Genomic DNA, 10,876 nt, shown 5'->3' on the forward strand with positions numbered 1-10,876 from the left:
GAAGAGGCAATAATATAAGAAAAAGATAAGGCGAGAGCATTGGATCGATACACTACAATGTAAAGACTTCCTGCGATTTCGTCGCACAAGAGCAAAGAAAATTTTGGGAAAAATAAGACCTTTAATTAGGAAGGAAAAATAAGACCTCATAAGAAAAATAAGATATAAGCTAACTTTGTTTGCTGCGAAAATGTTCGCATCATACAAAATACGATTGGGGCAAATAGCGACACTATGTTCATCAGCCTATCAATATGTGCCAACTAACAGAGGCAAGAATGGGAATGCAAACATAAAAAGAATGTAATTTTCCCCATTTGATAGTCCCATGCACATGCGAGAAAGAATGGAACTCTGCTATTTGCGAATATAAATGTAAATCAAAGGGAACTTATGCTAAAGGAGCGAAAATTAACACTTAAAAGGTGTACATTGAAGAAAAAATTCCAAAAGACATGAAGATATACAAAAGGCAGGAAAAGAATTTACAGCAAGCGAAAAATAATTAGTTTTTGCCTAAATTATCTTCATCATTTTGCTCGGCCTCAGAATCACTTACTTCTTCTTCATATTCTTCATAATCCTCTTCACTATCAATAATATCAGGAACAACTTCATTGGGAGGAACGTCTGCGAATATATACTTTGAGAGAGGAATGTCATTATCAACATAGATTTTCTTAACTGCTGCATCACGAGCACGGATGGCATCCTTGCTATTATTTGAAATAATGAGGATATAATTCTTTTTTTAACTACTGATACTTGGAGTTGCGAGAAGATAACTCCATTGATAACTTTTCGGCTTCCTCGAGACGTTTCTTCTCTTCAGTAGTTAGTTGTGTCTTTAATTCTTCAATTTTCTCCAGATAGTTCTTTTCTTTCTCTGCGAAATATAAAAAAAAAGGTTAGAGTTAAAAAGGATATCATCCTCAAGAAATGACAAGTATGAGAGAGAAACAAATGACCTTCGTGAGTGGAAATAATGTCTTTAACCAATGCAGAATGTTCAGATTGAAGGCTCACGTTTACGTCTAAACCGTCCCTAGCATCATTCAGAACTCTAGCATCCCAACTAAATTCAGCCTCACTTTCTATGAGAAGTCGAGAACAGATTAAATTTCTTTCCTCAATAAGTGCGTTCTTTTCGCTCAAAGCTAAATCACGTTCATCTTGAACTTTAAGGACAATTTCTTGGAATTTTCTAGTGTTTTCGCACCCTTGAGAGCAACCTCATCTTTTTCACTAATAAGTTTGTTCCTCTTTACTTCCAAAACCTGGATTATCTTCTTATTCTCATGAAGACGACGTTTGAAGTTATTAAGTGTGGTTAATAGGGGTCTGTGATCCATTCGAAGATCAGCATACTTCAGTCTTAATTCCCCCAGATTAAGATTCTCAAATCCTTTGGTAGGATAATTGTTTAAAGAAGAATTAAGATGTTCTAAAAGAGTTTCCTCGTCAGAAAAGTTAGATGCATTATCAGAAAGGTTATAAATATCTGCGAGCATAGAAAAATAAGAAGTGTGAATTAGCACATAAAGCAAGGAGAATGACAAAGTTAAATATTACGTACCAATAAGTTCGTCATTCCTTTATCGAGCCTTGCGAAGTAATTCAGTGTTGGTAGAATTTTCAGTTTTAAGTTTGGAATTTTCTTTCCCCAGACTGAGAAGTTTCCTTTGGTAATCCGAGGAAACCGCATATGATAAGCGAGATACATGCGAAAATATAAGAAAGGAATTATATATTGGAAAAGAAGAATAAAAAGAATATAAAATAAAATATGAAGATATAAATATTACCAAAGAGCCAATTGCATATTGGAAACTTGGATTTATTGCAGAAGCAGCTCCACGAAGAGATGGATCATCCAAAATAGGAGCATCGCAGACTTTCGAGACCATACCAAAATTGCGTTGTAGATCACCATTATTGTAGGATCAGAATCTCGCAACGATAATATCTCAGCAAAATTATCAACAACACAACACAACATCGTCGCAGAATAATTTCAGAAATGATACGATAAACGACGTCATCTAGGATCACGAGAAAGATGTGATAGTCCTGCGAAAATTAGAGAGCTTGCGAAATTAGCATTTGTAAGGTTGCGAGAATGTCGCAGACCATACCCGAAAATAAAGGACAGATTAGCTGTCATCCACTATGTATTTCCCTATAAATAGTCGTTCAAGTTGTAAAGAATGAGAGAGATCTTTTTGAGTAAGAAACAAGTAAATAAGAGAGAGAAAAGTTTAGAGCAGAGGTCATTCTTGATTCCTTTATCTTTTCTTGTAAGAACATTTAAAGATTGATCAATAAAATTAAGAGTGTAAATCTAAAATGAGTTGAATAGTAATGAAATCATATGAGGGGTGTAGTGTAGGATTTCCTGCAACTACATAATAGCGCTAGAAATAGGGAGGGATTGAAGATTATTCTAGAAAACGCTGAAGATTAATATTGAGATTTGTGAAGATTTAGAGTGATTGATTAAGAATTTTACATAATTTCTTGCAATATTGTTAACATTGAAGAAATGGCTAGAAGAAGAAATACATCCGAACAACCGACTATTGTTAGAAGAAGCAAGAGAATTGCTGGGATAGAAAGAAGTGAAATGGGAGAATCTACTAGAATGAGAAATAATGGAGAAAATCAAATTCAACCACCAATTCAACAAACACTAGTACAAGGGTGGAATACTGGCAGGCCTCAAAGATATCATATTTAAATGCAAAATGGTCCCCGGCAACGGCGCCAAAAACTTGGTAGGCCTCAAAGATATTATATTTAAATGCAAAATGGTCCCCGGCAACGGCGCCAAAAACTTGGTGGGCCCGGGAACGTGTATAAAATTAAAGCGTAATGAAACGCGGGCCTACGGTAATACCGCAAGTGCACGGTCGTCGGTTGTAGCTCGTGCAAGTACGGGTCGATCCACATAGATTGGGAGTGTTTTGTAGTGTTTAGCTATTTGGGCTCTAAATTGCTAATGGGCTCTAAATTGCTAATGGGCTCTAAATTTTCTTTGGGCTTAGTGGGTTTGTTTGTAATGATGAAGTGCTTTAGGCCTTGGGCCTTTGAATTGAACTGAGCCTTGGACTCAGTTGGTCTTAAAATGAATTGAACTGGGCCTTAATAATGAACTTGGGCTTGGAGCCTTAATGAACTGGGCTTTGAGCCTTAATGAACTGGGCTTTGAGCCTTTCACCTGGGCTTTGGTTAAGTCCACAGTAGACTGGTCTTAGGGTATGGTTTGAACCTGGGCTTGGTCTTTTGGATTGCTGTGAGCCAAGCTCAGTTGCAGCAGCAGCAGACAAGGCAAAGAAAGCAGCAGCAGCAGCAGTACTGCACAGCAGCTGCACAAGCAGTGGAAGGAAAGCAGCAGCAGCAGGGTTGCAAGGCAAGGAGAAAGAAGAGATAGCAGTGAAGCAAAGACAATGAAGCAAAGGCAGTGAAGCAAAGACAATGAAGAAAACAAGCAGAGAACAATGCAAATGAACCAAGGCCTAAGCCAAGGGAAGGGGAGATGGTGAAGCTAACAGTGATGACTATGCAAGGCCAAGGCAGTGGCTCTGAGCATACAAATGGAATGGAAAGAGAATTAGCTTGCTATGAGCACTAATTTCTCACATTGCTCAATCAAATCAGTGCTTCAAAGCTCTAACCTAGCATTCCACTTCTTGACAGTGAATTAAACCTAACAGTGAACTAAACATGGCACTAACATGACATTAAAATTAAACAGGAACACAAACATCAATAGGAAATTAAAAGTAGAACATATACAGAACATGATACAAGCTTACAGAAACATAACATAACATGTGTGTGGGAGTGACAGTAAAGAACAAACATAACACAATGGAGTTCATAGCAGGAACAACACATACAAACATCACAGTGACAGCACCTTAACATATGCAGTGAATTTGAACAGAACACATACATGATTAAACGGGAGCAGTGCATGAAACAGCACAAATTGAAGAGAAAAAACATTAACAGAACATAGTTCTGGACACTGGCTATTCCAGCATGCCCATTACATACACCACAGTCCTCAATTTATACCCAAAGAAATTTCCCTCAAATTACAAATTAGGGTTTTCACCCAAATCCCTAAATCCCAAATTTAAAACAGTAAAATTAGGTTTTCAAGAAATTAGGGAAATGGATCTAACCCATACCCTATTTCTACCTACTCTCTCTTCTCAATTCTCTCTTAGTCGAAATTAGGATTTTGGTAAAATTTCTCAAATTTGACAGAAGTTAGGGTTCTCGATTTTTACCTGATTTGATGTAGCAACATCAAATTAAACTCGACCCATTCTTCCTCTGACATTGTAGCTTCATTCTCATGCCTTTTCTAGCTTCTCTAGCTCGATCTATCTCATCAGTCTCTTACCTAGGGATTAGAATAGGGGAGAGCTTGATGGAATAGATAGGTAGAGAGATAGGGTGGTTGTTGGAGCTGGTGGAAGTGGCGATGGCAGGGTGGTGTGGTTCAGCGAGGTGTAGCTGGTGGAGGTGATGGAGTTGCAGAGCAGCTCTCTCCAGACGGAGTGGAGGAGAAGAACTCGATGTTTTTGGGATAAGGGGGTGTTTGGCGATGGGAATAGGGTTAGGTTGTTCTAGTGTGAGGCGGGCTCATCGGATTTCGATGTCTTGCGATGCTTAGCCGTGGGGTGTGGAGATGAAGATTGATCTAACAGATAAAAGTGAAGATGCTGGCAGCGACCGTTGGATGCAGATATACAACGAAATTAACGGCTCCAGATGGAGTTAGGTGTTATAGTGTTAAGCGGAAGTATCGAGGTTTGATGCGCAGGCAAAGAAGCGACCGTAGGATCTAAATGTGATCTAATCTGAAGGCTTGGAATTTAGGCACTATGGTGTTTTGCAGGAGCTTCAGATTTGATGCACGATGAAGAAGCGACCATTGGATGATGAGATGGATCCAATCTAACGGCTGAGAATGGAGGTGGGTATGGATATAGAAAATGGGTTTGGGTAAGGGTTTTGGGCCTTGGGTATGCCAAGCCCATATCTTCTTTAAGAACAATTTTTCTTTCTTGAGCCCATTCCTAGCTTTTTGGACGAGCGCTCCATTCTTTGCGGCTTCCTTGCGTAATTTCTTCTGGCTTTTCACCACTCTTCAGCTCTTTTTCGCTCCGCGACTCATCCGAACTTTATTTATTACCTAAAAATACAAAATTAATTAATAAAAATATTTATTCTTGAAAACAATGAAAATACAGAATATGGGATAAAATGTAGAATTACTGCACAAAAGATGAGTTAAATGCCAACAAAAAAGGATAGATATATACAATATTTGGCACTCATCAAATACATATTATGATAGGGTGAGTATACACACTTGGCAATCAAATTCGGCAAAAGAAGTAGAAGAAGAGCAACAAAACAGAAACCATAGACAGGTAGAGAGAAATCAAGAATCAGATGAAGGAATAATTCATGGAGATGAGGAAAATGGAGCGTTAGAAACGTTGAGACGAAGAATACATGAAGAAAGAAGAGCTGAGGCAGAAGAACGTGCAAATCTAACAAGGAAAAACCACGAATTAAGGATGGAGAATATAAGACTACAGAATAGAAGATCGAGAAGTATTACAAAATCATATTCACGATCGACTAGAAGATAAATGAGGCGAAATTCACCCACAATCAATGCTGGAAACAATATTCAAGAAGAAATATCAAATTTTAATGAAGAATATCGCGAGAATAAGGAAAGAGCTGATGATCGTTACGTTCCACAAAATGAAACTTTTGATGATGGGCAAAATGGTGGACATCAAGAGAACGTACAACGTCAGGGACGAAATGACCAAGATGGCGAAGGAAATATAGAGGAAGGAAGAAGAATTTTACATGAAAGATAAACTCAAAGAAATCAACAGACGACTGAAGAAGAAATTGAAAGACATTGTGCTGAACAAGCATGTTTAATCTGCGAACGTGAAAGATTGAGAGCGGAAATGGAAGAACAAGAGCTTCAGGAGATAATTCGCCAGAACAATCACGACAATCGAGAAAGAAGGCGTACACAAAACCGGAATAACGGTAATCTCAATGAAGAGTATGATAGAATACAGAGGATGGCTGAAAGACAGCGAATGGAATTGATAAGAAATGAACAAAATCATGGAGGGGAAAATGAAAGGCATCATTATATGCGAATTCAAGATAGAGATGAGGAAGAGAATCGCAAAAGAAGACAAGATGAGGATAATGAAGAAGAAATGCAAAATTTCGCGAGAGAAGAAAGACATGAACGCAGAAGAAGAGAGGCGAAATTAAAAAGACCAATGGATCAAAATTCAGGTGTAAATAAACAAATCTTGAAAGAATTAGAAGAAATGAGAGGAATGCTAAATAATAAAGGAGAAGTAGGCAGAAGACAATTGGATGAAGCAATAGAAGAAGCTGCGAAAACTCCATTTACAAGGGAAGTACAATTAGGAGGAATACCACCGAAATGCAATTTTCCCACATTAACCAGCATTTATGATGGAACAAATTGTGCAATTCAACACATTAAAGCCTATGTGAGGTGCATGTTATAATGGGAAAAATCATGATGCCGTATTGTGCAAATATTTCGCATCCATCTTAACAGGAGAGGCGTTAAAATGGTTTGAAGGTTGATGTGGTTTTGAGATAGTGGTAAAAGTGGTTCGATTCTCAGACTTGCGAAGGATAAAATATAGACTTAAATTCTAAAACTAAAATAGAAAAAAAACTAAAAATTGTCACAAACTCAATCAAAGATGATATCAATATTAAAAGAACACTGAGGCTAAGATTCCACCATTTTCAAAGTTCAAAGTGATTTAATCCCAATATTTATATTTATTCAATTTTCTCGTTTAAGTTGATTCTAACTTATTGCAACTAGTAGATTCTCAAAATAAAAAGTGTAAATCCAAAGCATAGAACATCAGAAACCTAGGTCCAAGTATGTTCTATCAAAAGAAATCACAATTGCTTAACAAGGATCATTCAAACAATTTTCAACCAAGGCAAATAATCATAAAATAATTGCAAATAAATAAATAAAATAGAATATACCACTTCTTGTTGGAAAAATAGCTTCCTCTATCGCCTCAGCAATGGGGTTTAACTCCTCATATTAATCACTTGCTCAAAATACATGTTTGTTGCTCAAAAGTTGATTAAAGATGAAAAACTATGACACTGGATGTTTGCAACGATGTATTGGCGTTGCAATACAAAGGACTGACTGTTACAAAGAAGTCACTGTAGCAGCGTTACAAATTTGAGACGTTTTTCTTATTTGCAGCGGATGTTCTTCAGCAGCAGCAGCAGCAAAATACAGTTTCCTGCAACTTGATCAATATGGCTCTGTAGTGTTTCTAACTCCTCTGCAACTGCTCCAATAACTTCGTTACCTTTCGTGGTACTTAAACACACCTTTTATACTACTCAGAAACCTAAAAATAGCGATTAATTCTCGCTTTTTCTTTACGTGCAAGTCACGGCAATAATCTCTTCTGCCGACTTCCCTAGCCAATTCTGAGCTTTCCCGATTGTCTTAAAATCTTCCTTAAATAGAATACTACCTTAGGAAATAATTTCACGCGTTTAGTCTCCCTGAATTACCAAAAATCAACCCAAACAGAGACCCGTGCAAAACTCAAACTCTGTTTCCTTATTTTGGATTATCCAGCCCAATTCGATTGATTCCAGCGCACATACCAGGCTTGTTTAGTTGAATCACGTCTAGCCCAATAAATTTCAGCGATTGAATCTCACTCAAACATCTTCGAAATCCAAAAAAAAATTTGGTTGCTCACTGGTTATTTTTCCCGCCAAAAAATATTCGAATTTTGAGAAGAAAGTGACCTCCCCCTATCCTGTGCTGGTCTCCCTTTAACAACTGCCCTGAAATGGATGCCCCTTAGTAATTGGTCGCCCCTTATCCGTTTGAGGGGTCTGAATAGCATGTGTCCTCCAGAGGTGCCCCGCGCAACTTTTCGAGCAGATTTTTCCAAAAATGTTTATTGGCCAAAAATATCTACACACACATATAAAATACCATAATAAATACAAAAATGAGCACTATCAATATATAGAATCGAGACAAATTAGACACAAAAACGTGTCAATCAAAGGTCTACCAAAGAATATAATAACATGCTTCAATCATTTGCAGACTACATTCTTAGGGGCATATATAAGTAATAATTCTTCGCGACCTGGTATAGAAGATGTGTTTGGATTAAAACAGAGGATTGGTGAAAGTTTGAAACACCTGACTAAAAGATGGAGAACTATGTGTAGCAAAATGGCTGGCCGTGTAGATGAGATATATCTTATATTATCATTTATCAATGCTATGTTTGCAACAAACCTATTGTATGTCCAAATTTTCAGAGTCAAGAATACGATCACAATGACTGTATTGCGAGAACTTCAAGAAGAATACATTGCTCTAGAGGAAAGGAAAAATGAAATGGAATCATATCCAGTTGCGAACACCAACTCACAAACAGGGAATGCAAGCTTATTACCCAAGCTAATAAATACAGTAGCGAATACTTCGCAAGTACAACAAGAGAAGGTGACGGGTAACAGTCAAGAGAAACTAGTGGCTATGGGAAGCCGAGATCAAGAGGAGTATGAAAGAAAAAGAAATTTCTACAATCGTGGTGGAAATAACAAGATTCAAAGACTCGATCAACCACAAGAAACTTATGGAGGTCAAAGACAAAACTATAATAGAGGACAAGGAGTCACAAGGTAGTAGGGAAGAAATCAAGATGCCACCTCTAAATGCAAGTGTGGAGAAATATGGGAAGCTATAATTTGATGGAGAATATACCAACACCATGGAACATGGGAACGGAACCACCTCCAAACCACAGAAGCCATGAGTTTTGTTCTTATCATCATTTTCATGGACATACAACAAATGATTGCAGAATGTAAAAAAATTATTTTGAGAATGATAGATCAAGGAAAACTAAACCACTTTTTGGTAGGCACAATCTCAACCATTACCACCACCACCAGAGCATCACAAAGTAAACACGATGAAAAAGAAGGAAACATTCTTCATAGAAGTTGGTGCAAAAGCAAAGAATCTATTCTGTCACTCTATCGTACATTCATAAGACAATTGAAGATTTTCATGACAATGTTTTAGTAGAGTGTTCGCAAGAGATAATGGAAGAGAAATTATGAATATTGCGAAAATCTCGCCACTAGAGGAATGGCAGAAACATATCATTTCTTTTACCGCAGAAGAAATTCCCGAAGGAGAAGAGGTGCATGAAATCCATTGGTAGTAAAATTAGAAATTAATCCAAAACCGAAAGAAGAGGATGATGAAGCTGAAGATTCATGGGATTAATAGAATTCTAATCGATACTGGAAGCTCTGTGAACATCTTATTTTATCATACTTATAAAACTATGGGAGGAAGAGATGATGATCTTTACCATCAACATATAAGATATATGGTTTTAATGGTACTGCTAACAAGCCTAAAGGGGAGGTTACTATGCGAATTCCATTGAAGGGAATATCTTCCGAAATCTTATTCTGTGTCGTTGATGTAGAATCACCCTACAATGCTTAATTGGTCGACCTTGGCTACATGGGATTCTAGGTGTAGCTTAACTTTCCACCAGTGCATCAAATTCCCTCACCCCAGTGGTGTAGGAATCATAAAGGGAGATTGGGTTGAAGGAAAGAGGTGTTACGAAACTGAGATAGAATCTTGCGAAGGAAGAGCAAACAAGAAGGAAAATTGGCGGCACAAAATCAAAGATACACAGAGAAGTGAGAGGTTGATGGTGGATGCAATCGAAAGAAAAGAAGAAGAGGTGTTGCGAAACTAATGCTAGCTCAGAATAAAATGATGAACATACCACTACCAAGGAAGAGTAGCAGAAAATAATAAAGAAGCAGAGGATGGCAAAGGTAATAAAAACAAGAAATGTATGAATGATTAAGTTGTTGCGACACTCTCGCAATAAGTAAAATTTCAAAATACATTTGATTGAATGACAAAATTGAGATTGCGAAATCCAAATACAATATGATGATGTGCGAGACTCTCGCAGAGATAATGAATTTTACAGAAATAATCAGAGAAAAATGACAAAAGAGAAACAAACCTTTATGGCGTACACCCTAGTTCGCGAATAAATTTCGCAAGAGGCAAATGTAAGACCTAAAGTACGTCATATAAGGGGGTACCTGTTGCATGGCTCAGGGAAAGGCTACACCGCCCCACGGAACCTGAGTCATGGAGATTTGGGGTCAATAAAGCCCATCCGGGAGAGGCACCTTGGATTCTCAGCTTAAGCATATGACTTAGGTTGGGCGACTAAGGTAATAAGGACTCTCCCAAGGAGTGCAGATCTGATCAAGGCGCCGAGGTACACGGTTGAGTCAAGAGTGCCAGGGACGTTTGAAGCGTACTTTGCCATTCTTGACAAGTCTTGGCTTATACTGCACTCGGCCTGAAGAAAACCCCACTTAGGGTGCAGTCTCGTAACCATAAGCCCTATAGGTAAAAGGGATAAGATGCGAAAAAACTGGTTGTTGTTAAGACTGGATGGGAGGAGCTAACCTTGTATGGTAGAAGTACGCCTCCTTGAAGGGGCAACCAGGGGGGATAAGGGCGGCACCCTCCATTAGGGAGCTGATAAGTGTCTTAAGACGCAAATGTCATGAGGCTTTTTATTCGCAAGGGTATTAAGGCTTGTCATATTTGTGCAACAATCCTGAAGAGGCAATAATACAAAAGAAAAAGATAAGACGAGATCAATGGGTTTTCGCATGAAAGTGCGAAGACGTCCTGCGATTTCGT

Source organism: Papaver somniferum, unplaced genomic scaffold, assembly GCF_003573695.1.
Source record: "Papaver somniferum cultivar HN1 unplaced genomic scaffold, ASM357369v1 unplaced-scaffold_77, whole genome shotgun sequence".
Lineage (NCBI taxonomy): Eukaryota > Viridiplantae > Streptophyta > Magnoliopsida > Ranunculales > Papaveraceae > Papaver > Papaver somniferum.